Source organism: Cyprinus carpio, chromosome A20, assembly GCF_018340385.1.
Source record: "Cyprinus carpio isolate SPL01 chromosome A20, ASM1834038v1, whole genome shotgun sequence".
NCBI classification, from domain to species: Eukaryota; Metazoa; Chordata; class Actinopteri; order Cypriniformes; family Cyprinidae; genus Cyprinus; species Cyprinus carpio.
In genome coordinates this window covers 1,857,428-1,878,240 of record NC_056591.1, presented here as the reverse complement: position 1 = coordinate 1,878,240, position 20,813 = coordinate 1,857,428, and the positions used below count along the sequence as shown (strand labels likewise).

The following is a 20,813-nucleotide window of genomic DNA, read 5'->3' as shown; positions in this document are numbered from 1 at the left end:
TTTGGGTCTGATGGGAAACATTTGGCTTGGCGTCAAACAGAGGAAAGACTGAAGCCCAAATGCATAAAGAAGTCAGTGAAAGGTGGAGGAGGAAGTGTCATGGTTTGGGTGATGTTTTCTGCAGCAGGAGTTGGGCCTCTTATACAGCTACATGGCAGGGTGAATGCAAATGTTGTATCAAACCTCCTTCAGCAACATGCAGTTCCTTCCGTTCAAGCATCTCCCAATCAGCCTCAATTTTCAAGCAAGACAATGCCCCGTCACACTGCAAAAAGGATAAAATCTCTGGAAAATTATTGGCTACAAAGTTATGGCTAAGGAACCCACTACAGTTACGGAACTAGGGAAGAGACTGGAAGAAGAGTGGACCCAGATCACACTAGTGCAGTGTGAGAAACTAGTGATATTCTGTGCTGCAGATGTGCTAAAGTCACTTAAAGCAAGTGCCTCTATACATCACTTTGGATAAAAACATATGCTAAATGACTAAATGAAATGACCTCTAACACTAGCTTGCTCTATTCTTTTTCTATTCTATCTGTTTTCTTTTTTATTTATTATATTATTTAAACGCCCTTGATACGTGTACTGCATTATAACTGAGACTTTGTTATAGCAATTTTATATCATTGCTCTTTTGTTGATTTTGAGTGCTTCCATTGTCCTCATTTGTAAGTCCGCGTTTGGATAAAAGCATCTGATAAATGGGACTAAATGTAAATGTAAAGATGATTCTATAGATAGATAGATAGATAGATATTAGTTAATAGTTGCTATGGTTTCTAATTAGTAAGCACGTTTCAGTTCCATTTGATCAATTGTCTGAGTATTTAAGCCCTTCTTTGTTCTATGTTCGATCTCGTTTATGGTAACATGTAGTGTGGTGCTTAGTTTCCCCATTTTTTATTAAAACTTGTGAACTTTCTTTTCGAGCACCCTTGGATTACCACACAGAAATGTTTACAAACATAATACTGATCTGTTGACTGGGACTTAAACTATTTACTTAAGAACCGTGACTTTCCCAACTAGGTACTGTATGGGATTTGTTACTTGTTCATGGTTGTCATGTCTTTTTATTTAGCCTTGTCATGGTTCCTGTACTAGACATGTGATTCCCTTGCCCTCATGGTTATCTTGCTATCGGTTCCTTGTTTAATGTGTCATGTTCTCATTGGTTGTCTCAATGTCCCCTGCACCTGAGTCCAAAATTTTTCCTACACAGCAAAATCCCCAGTGTTAATTTAACACTCTGAGTGTGGACTCATATAAACAGCGAAGTAGTGTTAAAAGTAACACTGAAAGCAGTGTTGAAGTTAATGAGATAATTAGGTGTTTAAACAATTTATGATTCACCATTATAGAAGACACCTGATGTTAACAAGCAGAATCACCAAAGAATACAATCACAATTTGTGTGTCACCATTATAGTGGTCAGTATTAGCTTTAGTTGGGATCTTGATCCTTACAGTGGTTAACTTTAGGTTTTGTGTGGCTGTGGTAACTGAGTTATTAACAGACAAACAAACCAGAGGAAATGTGATCATGTGTTGTCGGTTGTGTTTTGGGTCTGAATACTTGAGTTGGATTGTCTTTATTTATTACATAAGTTATATGAAAAATACAAGACCTTGCATTTTTGCCCTAATCATACAGATGTTTTTAAAAGTTACAGCCACATAATAAATAAATAAGTTTTTATTTAGACACACAGACATCAAGAATCAGCGTGAGGAGCATCACAACAATGGTGACCATCAAAAAAGCATGTTATAGCCAATAAAAAACTCATCATTTTTGCCGTTTTTATATGTGACTTTTTTAGTATTTAGTTTTGTGATGTTCAGAGTTTATCTGTTTATCTGAATATGCTGTTTTGTCACCATTGTTGAGATTCATACACTGATTCTTTGACGTCTGTGTGTGCCTAAAATAATATATCTTGAAAAAGAAATCAGAACAGTTTGCAAGGGACCCCTTACAAAATGTATAGCAGATACAGACTTTTTTCACTGTGGCATCAAAAGTTGTCTGAGAGAGTTCAGTGATTCAGGTCACCATAATGATTACATTAAAAAAAGATAATCATCACAACCTGATGACTTTTACTCTCAGCTTATCTGTCTGTTATAACTCAGTTATATCAGCCAAATAAAATTTAATGTTAAAAAGTCAAGGGTCAAGATCCCAACTAAAGCAAACACTGACCACAATAATGGTGACACACAAATTGTGTTTTTCTCGTTTAGTGATTCTGCTTGTTAACATCAGGTGTCTTCAATAATGGTCAATCATCACTCATTTAGTCACCTAATTATCTCATTAACTTCAACCACTGCTTCAGTGTTACTTTTAACACTACTTCGGTGTTTATATGAGTCCACACTCAGAGTGTTAAATTAACATTAACACTGGGGATTTTGCTGTGTAGACTATAGCAGCTCAAAAATAAATGCACAGTGGGCAGATCACATGAAGGAATGGTTAGGAGACGAGGCAGATTCAGCCTCCTGGCACCCCTTAAGAAGCAGAAAACTGCGCTGTTTCTGCCCACAGATTGGCCTGACATAGAACACGACAGGCCGCTATAGCCGCCACATAGACTTTGAGAGTGGATGGGGAGTGTCCCCTTATCCAGCAGCTCTTGCAGGAATGACAACCCTCTGACAGATCGCAAGTAGGAGGGTCTTTTGCCGCGTATTAGACAGCAAGCTGAAAAATAGTCCACTTTTTACTCCACCCCAAAATGAAAATTTTGTCATTAATCACTTACCACCATGTCATGATTCCGAACTCGTAAAGGATTCGTTCGTCTTCGGAACACAATTTAAGATAATTTTGGATGCAAACAGGGAGGCCTGTGTCTGTCTCAAGTAACACTGTGTGGCGCGGCTGATACAGAAGTGCATACGCAGCATACAGTGATATGGAGAGACACAGAGGAGACTCTATGAGTTGACAAAGGAATTATTGAATAAAGTCATTATTTTTGTTTTCTTCACTTACAAAAAATATTGTTGTCACTTCATAACATGTCTTTCATACTTTTCTGGACTTGACAGTGTAACTTACTTGACAGGCTATGGGACAGGCCTCCCGGTTTTCATCCAAAATATCTTAAGTTGTGTTCCAAAGATGAACAAAGCGTTTACGGGTTTGAAACGACATGGGCGCAAGTGATTAATTACAAAATTGTAATTTTGGGGTGGAGTATCCCTTTAAGGGTGTAGAGGAATCTCATAGACGGGGCTCCAGCCTCCGAAATTGTGTTTAAGACTCGCTCTGGGAGCATACATATTGTCCCTTTCGTTGAGAGAGGAGAACCCGTCTCAATGGAATGGGCCAAGGGGCCGCTACCAACAGCTGAGTCAGCTCTGATAGCCGCAGCTGGTTCATCAAGAGAGGGGCCACCAGGAGAACCTTGCGTTTTTGTTCCTTGATTCAACCTGATTACCTGTGGGATCAGGGCGATCGGGGAAAATGCATATAGAAGGAGTTGGGCCAATCGTGGGCCAACACGTCCTTGGTCTTTGAGTAACAAATTGGGCAGTGAGAGTCTTCTGAGGCTAAGAGGTCTATCTTGGCCTCGCCGAAGATCTCCAAGACCCTCAGAATCGTCTGCAGATGGAGCGTCCACTCCTCTGAGGGGACATTGCTCCTTGATAACATGTCCGTTCCTTGATTCAATTGGCCCAGTATATGCGCCGCTCTCAGTGAGTGCAGGTTGAGCTGAGCCCATTCCAGGAGGCGCTCTACCAGAATGAAGAGATTGCTTCAAGGAGAGGCCTCCTTGGCAATTTATTAGGACACCACTGACATGTTGTCCGACCGGATCAGCACATGATGCCCTTTTAGGACTGGCAGGAAGAACTGACAGGCTCGACACACTGCTAGCATTTCCAGGCAGTTTGATGTGGAAGCCTTTCTCTGTTGGAGGGCATCTGTTCGCATGACAACCTTGTCCTTCTGTCAAACCATTCTCCCATGGTTAAGCCCCTGTTCCATCCAGCGAGAACTCTTCCATGGGGCCATGGCTGTTATACAGGCCTGATTCACCCTGATCTGCAGGCGTCCGTGACGTCACGCATGGGATGGAACCGATGGTTTCAGTCAGCGCTGAAGGGGGCACATACGAAGCAGACCCAACTGTAGTGCTTGTGATGCCGCAGCCATGAGGCGCAGCATCCTCTGAAAAGTTTTGAGAGGGTGAGTGGTACCAATCTTGAAAGGAGGTTGCTAGCTTCCCGTATGTCCAGAGCCCGTCCCAGCACGACTACAGCTCTCATTTGGGCTAAGTAAAAAATTGTTCCCAGGAACAATATTCGCTGGCTGGGGGACAGCGTGCTCTTGGCAAAATTTACCCTGAGTCCCAGGTGCTCTAAGTGGCTGAGGTGGAGGGTCCTGTGTGATACTCATTCTGCCTCCGACTGTGTACGAACAAGTCAGTTGTCAAGGTAGTTGAGAATGCGGGTTCCCATCTGTCTCAGAGTGGAAAAGAGCCGCATCTACGCACTTCGTAAAAGTGCAGGTGGCCAGGGACAGCCCGAAGGGAAGGACCGTGTATTGATAAGCCACTTTTTTACAGATTCATTGCCTTGACAAAGATATGCCTAAAACCCTTGACTGTAAAAAATGATGAGAGGTTTAAAATGAACTGCACCTAATAATTTTTTTCAAGTCGACTATTAAAAGAGACCCCCCCCCCCAGAAAATATTAGTCTCAACTCAAAACAACTTATCTGTATTCAGTTATGCCCTATTCATATAAACACTTTTGTTAAACAGTTCTCCAGATTAACATGAGCAATATTCAGGTGATATGAAACTATATGATACAAGCGTATTTGCATGCATTACGCAGTTCGGTATACGCAACACATTTATAATTTATGAATTTTTCTGTAGGCTGCAGGGGTTTCTTAAAGTGATTTTTTTCTTTTTATTTTTCACTAACCTCCAGGTGGAACAATTCTACACCTAACACCTAGATCAATATCCAGAAACAATTTAAATTAAATTTATATAATCATTTAAGTGATTTTTTTCATAAAAAAAAATGATATTTCAAATGCAAGCTAATGGTGTAGTTGCAGATTTTTGTGGTAAATGGGTACAAAAGTACTTTAAATCTCCCAAAACACAGCATTAATGCATAGATGGGAGTAAACAAAAACAAACAAAAAATTATCTATTATTTGTATTATTGAAAATGTATATATTTTCTACAATTATGCTTTAAATTTTGGGGTCACACAGACCCCAAAGCCCAGATTAATAAACAGGAAACGAGGACCATTTGAGGGTTAATAAACGTTATCTAGTTTGTCATTATAGCCCACTGTTTTATTGTTGTTGTGCTTTATAAATAGAATATAACAATGAATCAATCTTTTGTTTTAGTGTTAAAAAGTGAAAGTGTATATGAGCAAAACAGACAATTATCTTAAAATGTGACACCGATATCGCAAATTCGAAGTGAAAGCTCCAAAGTCTGGCTTATAACACAGCAAAAGAGGAATTTCATTCACAAAATTTAAATCACAAATAATACTGATGAAAAAGAACGGCTTGAAATGTTGAACAACTCATTACCATATAACTATAAACTATGATAAAAAGTTCATCAGCATGCATGATGTGCTTGTGCGACCAACTGAGAAAGTCGCAAAAGAGCGACCAGTGGGAAGAATCAGTCTAGAGCCCTATATAGCCTAAACGTGGCATTATGCAAATGCCACTATCAGTGAACAGGGCAAAATATGTCAAAATGTATAAGGCATGTATAGCCTACACAAGGTAGCCTATACATGTTTTGAGCGACCATGCATGGTCCTATCCAATAACGTACCCATATAGCACACAAAGTTATGACAAAATTATATCCTAATATATAATTTCATGATGATAGATTTCCCAGGATTCTGCAATGTCTATTTTTTTTTAAATAATATTTGTGTTAAGTCTCTGCATTGTTCCAAAGACGGTTCTAGTTCTCAACTGAACGTGTAGGAGAAGCATCACTAAATTTGGCCAAAGAAAACTTGTTAAAATCTAAATTTTTCTATATTAATTTGTGCATTTTTCAAAATTTTGTTAAAAGTGAAAAAAATAATTAACATCAACACATAATAAAATACAATAACCGTTCTTTTTTCGTTTTTTCCGTCGTATGGTTCTAATTTCAATTTAGTTTTTTTAGCATAGCATTTAAAAAATACAATAACCATTCATTTTTCATTTTTTCCATCATGGTTCAAATGAAAAATGAATGGACGCAAAAGTACACACGGACCGGGGTTATATGAAGCAACGGGAACACTTTTTATAAGCGAAGATAATTCAATAATTTCTTTGTTAACAGTCTCCTCTGTGTCTCTCCATATCACCGATGCTGTCATCTGCTGCGCCACAAGATGCACTGTATCTACGTGTATTTAGCTTTGATTTGATTTGAAATAAAACAGCGCATCCAATTTGCACAATGAGATGAGACTTTGGCTGCATCTGAAAACTTAGGCAGCTGACTTGCTGCCTCAATGCCGTATCAGGCAATGACTTTGTAGGCAATGTTTTTTGCACAAAGGCACCTCATGAAACTGATTTTGGACGGGCTTCTGAGGCAGAGTATGGTTTAATGGATCTACAGCAAAATATAGAGAGGTTTGTTGATAACTAAGTAGGATATTTCATTACTGCAATATTAATTTCTCTCGCTAGAAATTACATCAAAAGTGGAAAACGTTAATCAAAAACGTACATGTACACACAAACCTGACCACCGACCACAACTTTCAGATGTCATCTTTATTTTTTGGCTTAACTGTCACAGAATTGAATGCACAGGATTGTGGGATATCAAAGGCAGTGAAGGATACATCTATGCTGCCTTCAAAAATCGGCCAGTATGAAGGCATCTCAGGAGACAGGAATTGAAAGCTAATATTTAATTCGGACGTGCCTTGACACCCTTCCTACCTTGGAATGCATCCTCCGAAGGCAGCATTTTTCAGTTTTTCCGGATGCAACCAAGGTGTTTACTTAAGCAGGAGCCTTGGATAGGCTGCAGGTGTGGCTGGTTAGTAAATCGGGTCGGGTGTCTAAAGGGTAAGCATGGTGACTGGGTGATGTCAGAGCCTGGCCGAATCTCTGATCGTTAACTCATCTGTTAGCCTTATCAACATGGTTCAGCCCTGTGGTGAGTTCAAAGGCATTATACATCATCAGTGACTGGCGCTCCACAGACAAAGAAAACCTCTTCTTTCAGACTGACATTTCTGAGCATTTACTATTGATAAATGTTGCTATCCTCTTATCAGAAATAGCAGAGATAAAATTTATTCTAATGTCTTTATAACCCCCAGTATAGGCCATGCCAACAGAGAACACACCAGTGGATGAGTCTGATTTTCAGCCTCCACGCATCATAATTTCAGATGCCCCTGGAGTGCATACAATTCATATTTCCATGACATACAAATAACTGATTGTACCTCCCATACCACCTTTTCTTTAAGATGTTTTGTTCCAGCCTGTCTGCTCTAGTTGGCTTAAGCTGCAGTCCTGGGGATGAGTCGTATGCTCTCTGGATGACACAGTTTTCAGTTCTACACATGCCAGTGGGCTTGTTTGGGCCATGACAAGTTATGTGTTTTCAGGCAAGATTCTGATACAAATTTGGTTTATGATGCACCATGTAAGGAATTCACGAGATTTTCCAGTGCAACCAGGTTTCATGTTGCCTAAAAGAAGACCAAAGACTATTATGTACCTATAGCTTTAATGGCCAGTTCAACTGGAGTGAGGCCTGAGATTGAATAGTCAGTAACTGCAATTTTTTGGCTTTTGTGTGATGATGCACTATGAGGCAATGTTCCTACATGCTGCTTTGTTAGTTATGAGTTATGTGACTTGTGAGCTTGGGCACAACTCTAAGTGTTCCTTTCTAAATTCACTTCACCTCTGACCTCTCCACAGGTGGAGCAACAGTCTAGCATGGAGGCCTTGGAGCATATCAGTGTTCTGGAATTGAAGGCAGGTCTGCCTAGTGCTAGAACATTTCTTACTTTTCATGTGCTTGCATGGTCCGACAGCACATTAATTGTTTTTATTTGAAATGATCAAGGCAGCACCGGGGGCTTGTACCATGAACAAACTCGGGTTACAGGATTAGTTTCGAATTGACAAAACCAAACCAATCCAATCCAGCTTTGCTGGTACCATGACACTGATCATCAGTTTTGTCAACTCAGGCTTTGATCCGGAGTTTTATGAAGTGTGTGTACATGAAAGTGTGACATTTGTAACGAATAGCCAAACACATGCCTTAAAAATGAGATTCACTGCCAAAGATTAAAACATTGAGAAATATGAAGAATTTAAACACATTTACACAGCGAGATGAAAACAGCTGTCCATAAAAAGGACAACTTAAAAAAAAAACATCTTACCATATCAGTGCAAGTGAAAGTTGTGAAGTTGGTTTATAGAGTTGATAATAAATATAGGTATAAAAGACCCAGAAATCTAAGCTCATATGTAGTCATGTTTAAAGCTTTATTTATTGATATTATGGCTTGGGTAATGGATTAAAGGGGATACTCTACCCCAGAATGAAAAATTTTGTCATTAATCACTTACCCCCATGTCATTCCAAACTTGTAAAAGCTTTGTGTTCGTCTTTGGAACACAATTTAAGATATTTTGGATGAAAACCAGGGGGCTTGTGACTGTCCCATTGATTGCCAATTAAATTACGCTGTCAAGGTCCAGGAAAGTATGAAAGACATTGTCAGAATAGTCCATCTGCCATCAGTGGTTCAACCGCAATGTTATGAAGCAATGAGAATACTTTTTGTACACGAAGAAATCAAAAATAACTTTCTTCAACAATTTGTCTCTGTGTCTCTCTGCATCACCATAGTGCCATTTTGGCGAATATCCACTGGACGCAAGCAGCATACATTCTTCTGTGTCAGCTGCGCTAGATGTGCTGTTTTCTTTTAAATCAAAGCGTAAATACACGTAGAAAACGTATCCTTGTGTCACGGCTGACACAGCATACACAGTTTGCTCTCCTATTTATTCTCCCTGTGTGCCCTGTCCTGTGCTGATCCCCCCTGTTGAAATTCATGTATGATACATAAGAACAATCTGGTGAAGACACAGAAGCAGTTATATTTTTTAAGAATGCTAAGGAAGGTTAACCTGTCATAACGGCTCTTGTTGTCTTTGTACCGCTGCTCCATTGAGAGTATCCTCACACATGGTATACTGCACAGCAAACTCTCCAGAGTTAAATCAACTCTGCTTAGAGTGCATATTGTCCTAATCAAAAAACTTAAAATAACACTGAAGCAGTGTTAAAGTTTATGAGATAATTAAGTGATTAATTAAGTGCTGATTGAACATTAGTGATGAACAGCTGCTGTTAACCAACAGAATCACTGAAGAAAAGAAAAAAAAAAGTACTAAAACAAACCATGTAAGTCACTGTAAAACCTGACAAGTCACAGTAACTCAAACCGTTTGAGTAAACAGATTGTCTTTACTTAAACCATGTAAGTTTTAAAACTTTGCAATTATGTAATCAAGTGATTAATTAAGTGCTGATTGAGCTTTAGTGATGAACAGCTGCTGTTAACCAAACAGAATCACCAGCTCCACTTATTAGTAACCAGACTGAGTTTTAATTTCTGCCAGACGTCTACAGAAGATCTGATTGAGAATTAACAAAGGTTTAGATGTTGATTTATGTTTTCATTTGAAGTAACCATGTTAGAGATCAGTGTTTGCTTTAGTTGGGCTCTTGACCCTTGATTTCTGTTTTAGATAATTTTTTTTGGACGTTGTAACCATGTGTTTTTGAAACATGTTTGTTATAACTCAAAAAAAACCAGAGAAAATATGATCAGGTGTTGGTTGTTATACAGCATATTGGTGATGATAATCATCAATTATGGAGCTGTTATGAGTTCAAAATCTTACTAAATAAATGTTCTATAGTTAGTTCAGTTGATTACAATGAAAGCAATTCAAAAAGGCAGTGGTTCTTTCATAATCAGTTAATATAAAGGACTTTCCAAACAGTTTGGTCTTCTATGGCGGCAATTAGTCACACACAGACATCAATAATCAGAATATGAACCTCAACAATGGGTAACGAAAAAAAAAAAAAAAAAAAAAAACATGCTGAAATGCATGCTGGGGGTACTATTTGTAGTCCATCTCTCCAACTCATCCATGGCTCCCAGCATGCTCTGCTGCATTGTTGTTGTTTTTTTTTTTATGGTTTTTTATGGTCACCATTGTTGAGGTTCATATGCTGATTTTTGATGTCTGTGTGTGACCAAGTGACACCATAGAAAACCAAACTGTTTGGAAAGTTCTTTATATTAACTGATTATCACAGAACCACTCGCTTTTAGAATCACTTTTACTGTAATCAATCCAACTAATTACACAACACCTACTCCAAACAGTTCAATAATCAATGATTATCATCACCAATATACAGTATAACAACCAACATCTAGGTACAGGTTAGATTAAAAAAAAAATGCTAACCTGAATGCACTGTAAGGTGCTTTGGATAAAAGCAGCTTCTAAGAGTGTGAGTGTGTGTATAACACCTGATGATAATTTCTTTGGGCTTTTGAGTTACAACAAATGGTTACAACAGCCAAAGAAAAAACTAAGACAGAAATCAAGGGTCAAGAGCCCAACTAAAGCAAACACTGATCTCTAACATGGTTACTTCAAATGAAACAATAAATCAACATCTAAACCTTAGTTAATTCTCAATCAGATCTTCTGTAGACGTCTGACAGAAATAAATTCAGTCTGGTTATTAATAAGTGGAGCTGGTGATGCTGTTTGTGGGGTTGTTTAATTAGATCTTGAGAGATTTAATGTATTTTATTTCAATTTATTTTTATCTAAGGCTGTGTCTGAAGTCAGTTGTAGTTCTTGTGTTTCTCTTTTCTTCTTCAGTAATTCTGTTTGTTAACAGCAGCTGTTCATCACAATTATCACTCAAATAATCACTTAATTATTTAATTGCAATGTATATCTTCTTTCAGTGAACTCAACTGAATTAAGTTCAGAGTACTCACAACTATTAGTTTTAAAAACTTAAATGGTTCAAGGCAATCGGTTTCCTCAAACGGTTTGAGTTAACATAACTTGTCAGGTTTTAGTGAGGCTGTGTCTGAAGTCAGTTGTTAGTTCCTTTCTCTCTTTTTTTCAGTAATTCTTTTTGTTAACAGCAGCTGTTCATCACTAATTCACAATTATCACTCAATTAATCACTTAATTACTTAATTGCAATGTATATCTTGTTTCAGTGAACTCAACTGAATTAAGTTCAGAGTACTCATAACTGTTAAGTTTTAAAAACTTAAATGGTTTAAGGCAATCGGTTTCCTCAAACGGTTTGAGTAAACCTAACTTGTCATGTTTTTAAGATATTTGTTTATACAAAAGGTTTTGAGGTACGTTACTTGTCGGGTTTTTACAGTGTGTTAGTTTTAAAACTTAAATGGTTTAAGGCAATCGGTTTCCTCAAACGGTTTGAGTAAACCTAACTTGTCAGGTTTTTAAGGATATCTGTTTACTCAAACGGTTTGAGTTAAGTTACTTGTCGGGTTTTACAGTGCAGAGGTGGGACTTTCAAGTCACAAGCAAGTCTTCAAGTCATATCCCAGGTCCTCAAAGAGTTAAAATTAATTAGATAATTAAGTGACTAATTAAATGATGATTTTGCATGAGTAAATGAACACCTGCTGTTATTGAGAATTACAGAGGATCAGATGTTGACGTTTTATTGGTTAAAATGATGCCAACATCATGGAGATCAGAGTTTGCTTTAGTTGGGCTCTTGACCCTTGACTTCCTGTGTTAGATCTCTCTCTGTAGCAATGCATGAGATGTTGTGAAGCAGACAGATCAGATAATCATCATGAGCTGGCTTGATTACAATCAAAATAACCTTTTCATTTATATGCATAGATTCTGCATAATCAATCCCAAAAAGCTACAAAATGCAAAAAAAGTATTGCTTTAATAGGTGCTACAAAATGAATTTTAAATCTAAACAATGCATATAAAAATGTGAAGTCCAGTGACTCTTAGACACACACACAGACATCAAGAAACAGCATATGAATCTCAAAAATGGTGACAATCAACAAAATGCTTCATGCAGTATTGCATGCTGGGTAACACCATTGTAAAAACTCCCATCATGCACTGCAGTATGAAAAATTGTCACCACAAGTGTTTTCGTGTTTAAAAGCCTGATATTATAGAATTTTCTTTTGTTGTTTCAATATTGAAGCATTAAGATTACATTTATTTAGTGGGATTTTTTTTTTTTTTTTTTTTGGTAGACCAGTAAATAGCTGTTTTGTCAGTCAAAAACAAAGAGAGCGAGAGAGAGAAGAAAGATAATTCATCTGTTTATTACTTTTGGGAAATATCATATTCACAAACAGAAACAGGCAAATAGTAAACCAAACATCCACCAATATAAAACAGAATTGATTCAGTATGTATTTAATATTCTCAAACAACTGGCATTTGTAGAAAAAAAATGAAATTAATGGATAGACTATTTATACAGAAAATAGTTCAAGTCCTCAAAATTTGATTGGTTAAATAAATTTCCTATAGTCATTTTCACTCTTTGTACACAGCAAAATCCAGAGTGAAATCACTCTGCTGGGAGTACATGTGAGACCACACTCAAGAGTGTGAAAGTGTTAAAATAGGAGTGTTAAAATTAACACTGAAGCAGAGTTAAAGTTAATGAGATAATTAAGTGATTAACTGAGTGATGATTGACCATTATTGACGAGACCTGATGTTAACAAGCAGAATCAACAAAGACAAAAATTGAAAATGTTTATGTCACCATTATAGTGGTCAGTGTTTGCTTTAGTTGGGCTCTTGACCCTTAAGTTTTTAAAATTAGATTTGGTTTGGCTGTTATAACTCAGTTTTAATAGAAAGACGAGCAAAATTAAAAACATGATTATGTGATATTAGTTATGTTTTTACATAATAATTATTTGACCTGAATCACGAAACTTATTTAAAGCCTAAAACATAAAGGAAGTTACTAAGACAATTCAGGTAATAATTTATTCATGTCACAGTGCATCATGGGACCCATGGATGAATTTTGATAGGTGGCACCCAGAATACACTGCAACACATGTTTCCCTGCAACATGCTTTTTTGATTGTCACCGTCGTTGAGGTTCACAGGTTGATTCTTGATGTTTGCATGTCTAAATGAAAGACTCTTTTAAAAAATTTTTGAACAAACAAATTTTAAGAAATTCCACAGATTGTATTCCAAATGCTGGTAATCCTATGCTGAAGAATCATTCAGCCGCAATAATCAACAATGAAAAGTTTATCTGACTTTAAAATATTTAGGGTCAAGAGCACAACTAAAGCAAACATTGGCCACTATAATGGTGACATTAAAATAGTGATTTTCGTCTTTGTTGATTCTGCTCGTTAACATCAGGTCTCGTCAATAATGGTCAATCATCACTCAATTAATCACTTAATTATCTCATTAACTTTAACTCTGATTCAGTGTTAATTTAACACTCATATTTTAACACTTTCACACTCTTGAGTGTGGTCTCACATGTACTCCCAGCAGAGTTAATTTCACTCTGGATTTTTTGCTGTGTATCATTCTATTTCTCTTCTGGTTTTCCAGACTACAGTATGTGTGTGGTGCTGAGTTGAAGCATAGCTGTTTAAGACATGAAGCGTATAGTATTAGTTCTGGCAGGTCACCTGAGTCAAGCTCGCATTGGCTGATTCTCAGCTATCTACCTATAGGAATACGACGACCCTATCATGGCATTCCTATATACGGTCTATTCAGTATTATTTAGCAGCTTTTTTGCTCAGGAGCAAATTACCCCCTTCATCCCCAACTCAACCTTTCACCACTTTCAGACTTGGCTTCCTGATATTTCTCGTTGAATCAGACTTCTTTTTATCTTGAATAATGGGGGGTGGGGGTTTATTGATGCTCTCCCTGTTCATTCACGACAGGCTGCATGGATGGGCAGAAAGTTTTTGCCCAGAACAGGGCATCTCGGATGGGTTAAATGCAGAGCACAAATTCCGAGTATGGGACACCATACTTAGCCACACTTCACTTCAGTTCACCTCACCCAAACTCTATGCTAAGTGTCAATCATTTTGACGATAGTGGTCCTGAAAGAACTCTCTTTTCTTTTGCTTCCTGCTGGAATTCTCCTTGTGCCTGTCCCTCTATTCATTTCTCTGTGATTTCTGTTGTGTGTATTGATGTATGCTCAGTTTCTACGATTATGGTATCATTGCTTATATTTTTCTGTTTATCTGCTCTTACTGTTCTAATTGCCCAGCTGCTTAAATTATATGAATTACTTATTTTGTTTTCCATTTGTTCAAACTTGTTACACTTGCATTTCACACAGAAATACTTTATCACCCTCTTAAGCATATTACTGATGAAAGGCTCTCCATAAAGTGAAATTCAAGTCTGATCAGCACACACTATTTACATTATTCTCCTCTTATTTCCTGTTTGAGCTCTGTTACATATGTATGGTCCTTTCCATGAACAACCTCCATGATGGCCAACGCCTGTAACACAAACAGAATTATCACTCACTTCTGGCATCTACAGAATAGTAAATAATAATTGTATTATATATATATATATATATATATATATATATATATATATATATATATATATATATATATATAAACATTTTACTTTTGTCTGTAGTCCTAAAACCTGGAAGAGAATTAGCACATTTGAGCTGTAAATTTAAAATCTAAGTTAGGTTTTAAAAATTTGTACTTATAGTTTTTATGCTTAATCGACAACCAAAAAGTGGTGGTCATTTGACAGAAAGAGAGTTAATCCGACAATGAACCACTAAACCATGAAACACTGAAATGTGTGTCTATAACTAATCTTGGGTCAGGGCTTGAATAAAATTAGGTACATAAAATCAATTGATTGACTCTGGTAAAACTACTATTTTTATAGACTTTAATAGTTTAAAGCAGATTTAAACTATGTTAAATAGGTAATGAAATATTTTACATTTCAATGCTACTTATGTCTTGTGCTTTGAGAATATTTGAGCATCCCGATGTTACGATATCTACCAGCAGGACCATTCTAACTTGCCAAACTTTGACCTTTTTGGTCCTCCCACTAAAACATACTGTAGAGCAAATCTGTCATCAAGTATTTCTGTATAATTGCCTCCCAGACTTACACGACTGTGTTCTCAAACAGCAGGCATCCACCTCCAAAAGCAATGTCCGCATTTATTGTGTTTCGTCTGCTTGCTCCGAGGTGTATATAATTTATTACATATGATAATTAATGGCTTCTCTTAATTTTCTTAGTGATATTTAGTGCCAGTTAATCAGGAAGTAATGATTTTGCTCTCTTTGACTTGTTGGATGCAAACGGTGCTTATTTGCAAATGTCTGTTCCTTATCTGCAACATTCCAGTTTTGCAACTTTGGATGAAAACCTGGATATTATCAATAGATATTTATAGTTTCTGTTGTTTATATTTCAAAAGCCATAGTATAAATCACTTACTCTCACATTTATGTTCATGTAATTGCAAACCCATAACACCCGTGTTGACACTGGGTACAACCATTGACACATCACCTTGCAACAACAATTTAAGTCTGTCTACACTTTCTCCCCATGGAATACAAAAAAACTTCCACACAATGAATCCAATCCAAAAGGTTTTAAAAAGGGACCAACGTGATTTGTGCTCTACAATTCAAGTCTTCCACAAGAGAGTCATACAGGTTGGGAATGACAGTTAGAAATAACACACAAAACTGACAGTCACCACTGATACGCTACTACTAAATATTGTAGAAACATAATTTTCTGTAAAGTTGCTTCGCAACTATTTGTATCGTAAAACGCACTCTACAAATAAACTTGAATTGAATGACATAAGGGCCAGTCAGTTTTGGGGGAGTTTGGTACCTTTTGAAGTGCACTTATGCCAGTGGACTTCCTGTCCAGAGCCATGTAGAGTCTGGCCCATCTTTAGATACATTGATGCAATATTTAAAGATATGCTGGGTAAAGGACACTACAGATAAAAAGCAGGCATTAATATGTTGGTATATGCACAGATATCACACAATATTATAGTATATACATGAATGCATGTTCTTACGTGTATGGCTTCATGATTTTTTTCTCCATAATCTAACTGCTCCATCATAATTCCTCATGAAAAGACAGATGGCCCATGCCTGGTACACAATCATGTGAAGGATGTAGATGTTAGCGTCATCAAACACGGTGCTCATCTTATCAATGCTGAGCTCACACATCCTCTAGCAGCTCAGCGGGACGTGACGAGTCAAGTTCAATAAATGTTTGGCTTAAGCTTCAAATTATTTAATGACCTTTGACTAAACAACTTCAGTGGTGGGCTAAGGTGTTCCTGGGTGGTTGCTAGTGTGTTGCAAAGCTGATCTAAGTGGCTATATTCATTTAATATTTTGGTCTCTAGATGTGGCTTTGAACAAATTAAAGCAACACTTCTCTTCAAAAAGCCGCATAATTTGAGACACTGAGGTTTTAAAAAACTGACAGGTTCACTCCTAAATCTTAACCCCCATACGCAGTAGTAATAGTGATACTTGACTTAGCAAAAAAAAAAAAAAAATGAATTATACAATGTATAACAGAGCCTGTCCTCCAACAAAAAATGACCATATAGGTCAAACGTGCAAGCACCTTATTACGACCTATCCACCATTTTCCTGATGTAAAAATGGGTGCTGCCATGCCATTTGTAAATTCTATGGGTCTCGCTTCCGGTCTCATTTGCTTCCAGCTATTTTTAGCTGTACAAAACAGTTTGTTTTACTGCTTGATATTGACAATTGATGTGTCCTATCATATTATTTTGATCTGTTATCTTAATTAAGAACACACTGGTTTGTACTGCAAACAGTTTTTACCGTTTACTGCACGTTGTTATTCTCCTAGTTTATTTACCTATAGAGGCTAATGAAACAGAAGTCTCACCCATAGACTTTACCTCCGTGATGAGGAAAAAGGTGGATATTTACGTTTTAAAGTTAAATGCCCTCTAGCGGGCGTAAAAAAATTACAGTATCGTGTTGCATCTGTCGTCATGAATTACATATAACGTCATTACCAATCAAACTACGTGTTTATTTAAATGCAATGTGTGGTTTTTTTACACAGATCTCACAGTAATTTGTACATATTTTACTAGGTGGCTTATTCGTTCGAATGACCACACCTAACCCCACCCCTAAACCTACCCCTCACAGAAATCATGCAAAACTATGATTTATAGAGCATATACATTTTATGAACATTCTCTGGGATCGAACCCATGATCGCATGATTACATATCATCATATAACGCAATGCTCTGCCAACTGAGCTACATGAAACCCCAAATTACAATGGAAATAAAAAGAGTAGAAAACCTTAATATGAAAATGTCCTTTTGCAGATGGGGTGCAATTGTAGTATACGCTTTGATGGGTCGTATTTCAGGGATTTGGACAAACGACCTATACAGGCGTATTGATTGGAGGACAGGTTGAATAATAATATTTTGGATACCTCAGTATTGTAATGACAGATTTATGAATGAAGCAATTAAGCAGCACGGCAATTATGCAATCAATTTTACACACTTCAAGAAGTAAAAGGGTCAAAAAGGATATTTTTCTCAAGTTTGGCCTTGCGGAAGTCTTCCATGGCTTTCCGAGCGTAAAACACCATATCCCTGATCTCCTTTTGACTGATTTCATCACTCAGTTTCCGCACGTTCATCTTCTTCATATCCTACAAAACCACATGAGCAAATTATATCCTCTACATATTATATTATATTATAATAATATATTATAAAAACAAAACCCATAAGTAATTTCTTATCCCTCTTCACATTTTGTTGATTTTCTTCACTGCTAAAGAAACTCTTAAGCCTCTTAAAAGTCCTTTTCAGTACTCCTAACAATTTTGGACATTAAGAGCTCTTTTAAGGGTTAAGATGCTTTCTCAATTACTTTCTTCTTTACTAGGATCTTTTGTTTAATTGTAAAAGGAAAGAATTGTCTTAGAATTTTGTCACTAGGAGAAACTCTTTGCACTAAGAATTTTCATGAATATGGGCTAAAAACTAAGTTACATTTGACACAGGAATAGAGACTAAATAAAAAATAGGAAACAAAATTAACACTAGTTTTTAGGGAAATTTTTGTAAAACAGTAATACTGTTTTTACAAATACAAAGCTGAATTTTTCATTAGCCATTAAAGTCATTACATTTCAGTGTCACATGATCCTTCAGAAATCATTCAAATAGAATAAATTGTTGCTCAAAATAGTATTATTAATGTTGAATAACAGTTGAGCTGCTTAATATTTTTGTGAAAACCATGATACATTTTTTTTTTTTTCCCAGGATTTATTTAATAAACAGAAAGTGCAAAAAAAGAACATTGTTTATTTTAAATATATATATTTTTTTTGTAATTATGTAAATGTCTGTTACTATCACTTCTGATTAATTTATTGAGTCCTTGCTTTTTAAAAATGTTTTTGAACTGTAGTATGTATTTTATATTATATTTTTTTTTACTATTGCTATTATTTATGTTATTTATATTTTTTATTTATATATGTCTGTATGTGTTTATTGTGTATCTGGCTGCTGTGTAAATGGGTCAAAGAGACAAATTTTCCTAAATGCAAACAAAGTATATTCCATCCATTTCCACACACCATGGATTTGGTTGTGCACTCTTTACAAGTCACAGCTGAAGTAGTAGATGATCTCTGAGTTCTCGATCCTGTCCTCTGTAGGGTACAGCAGGTCTATGTAGCTGGTATATATCTGCGCACACACAGAGCAAGTAACAGAGAAAGCTGTCAGTAACTTAAAGAAAACAATAAGGATAACAGCAAAGTATGAGACATTCATGTTCAAGACAGGTTCACGACAGCTTCAGTTTTTACCTGCTATTGATTTTGGGCATGCTGGGTAATCCAAAAGCATGGTCAGCTCATGAATCATATGACAACATTACACTGTAAAAAACCCAACTTGAAAACCAAGTGGGTAAATGACTATGTTTAAACTTGCTTCAGTGAAAATCCATGAAAAAGTCAGTACAACTAAGTTTAATACACATATTCTATTTAATCTTTTTTTTCATGAAGTAAAAAAGATGGGTTTTGTGAACAACGCCTTCACACAAGTAAGTTCATCCAAAAAAAAGGGCAGAAGAAAAAAAAAACTGTCTGCCAACTTAATTTGAGCTAAGACAATCTCATTTAGGAACTGCCCCTCGCACATAAAAACATGCTAAAAAGCATTATGGGAATTATAAGGGGCCATTTTGATGACTAGTATGATTTATATACTTTTAAACAACCTATATACTTTTTTTGGTCCCTACATTTTTAAAACAAAATGTAGTAGTAAGTTTGCCCCTTACATTTTTGCCCTGAGCACCACCTCGTTGCCATGACTGACTACGTTTTCAGTTACACTCAGATAATTATGATCTGTAAGTAATCATACAGAAGTAAAAGTTACTATTAAATTATTTTCTCCCTCCTTCAGACAACAGACATCTCATCACAGACACAACATGGCTCTATGGCGATTTTTGGGTTTTTGTAGGTTGTTTCAAATTTTTGTTTCATCTCAAATTTAACTGATCACCATTCAGTTTATGAAAGGGGTGTTGACATCATTTCCATGTGGGCTCCTTTCATCAGTTGTTTATATCAGATTAACACATAATGCACCATGCTTTGTTTGAAAGAGTGATATTTGAGCTTTGATTTTTTTATATTTACACATTGCACTGGTTCCCTATCAAACAGCGTATAGATTTAAGGCCCTGAATGGGTTTAGCACCCCTCCTTATTTGAACGAGCTCTTGTTACAAGGATAGTCCTCCACGTCCGCTTCCGTTCTCAAAAAACTCCTGGCAATTTGATAATACCTATAATATCAAAGTCAACTGCGGGCGGCAGATCCTTCTCCTATTTAGCGCCCAAACTCTGGAATAACCTACCTAACATTGTTCGGGAGGCCGACACACTCTTGCAGTTTAAATCTAGATTAGAAGAACCCATCTCTTTAACCTGGGCTTACACATAGCACACTAATACGCTTCCTAATATCCAAATCCTTTAAAGGTTTTTTAGGCTGCATTATTAGGTAAACCGAACCCGAAACACTTCCCCATAACACCCGATGGACTTGCTACATCATTAGAAGAATGGGCATCTACGCGTCATATGAGTCTGTTTCTCTTTTATTCCGAGGGTCACCGTAGCCACCAGATCCAGTCTGTATCCAAGTCCAGAGGTTCACTGCAGTCACCCGGATCCAGTCTGTATCCATCCCAGATGTTGTATCAGCAGCTAGAAATGACCTCTACAGACCTGAAAGACAGCGGAGACACCCGGACAAACTAGAGCCCTTGAGACAGATCCCCTATAAAGACCTTGTCTCAGACAACCACCGGGACAAGACCACAGGAACAGATGATTCTTCTGCACATCTGACTTTGCTGGGCAGGCCTGGAATTGAACTGCTGGTTTCGTCTGGTCAGAAGGAGAACTGGCCCCCCAACTGAGCCTGGTTTCTCCCAAGGTAGGTTTCCCCCTTCTCCCCTTCTGTCACCGATGGAGTTTTGGTTCCTTGCCGCTGTCGCCTCTGGCTTGC

At 37.0% G+C, this 20,813-nt stretch overlaps 1 pseudogene; it reads right to left on the bottom strand.

The window, feature by feature from the left end:
* Window positions 1-16,260: 16,260 nt before the first annotated feature.
* The window catches only part of LOC122148894, a 28,833-nt pseudogene continuing 24,280 nt past the window's right edge, over window positions 16,261-20,813 (bottom strand).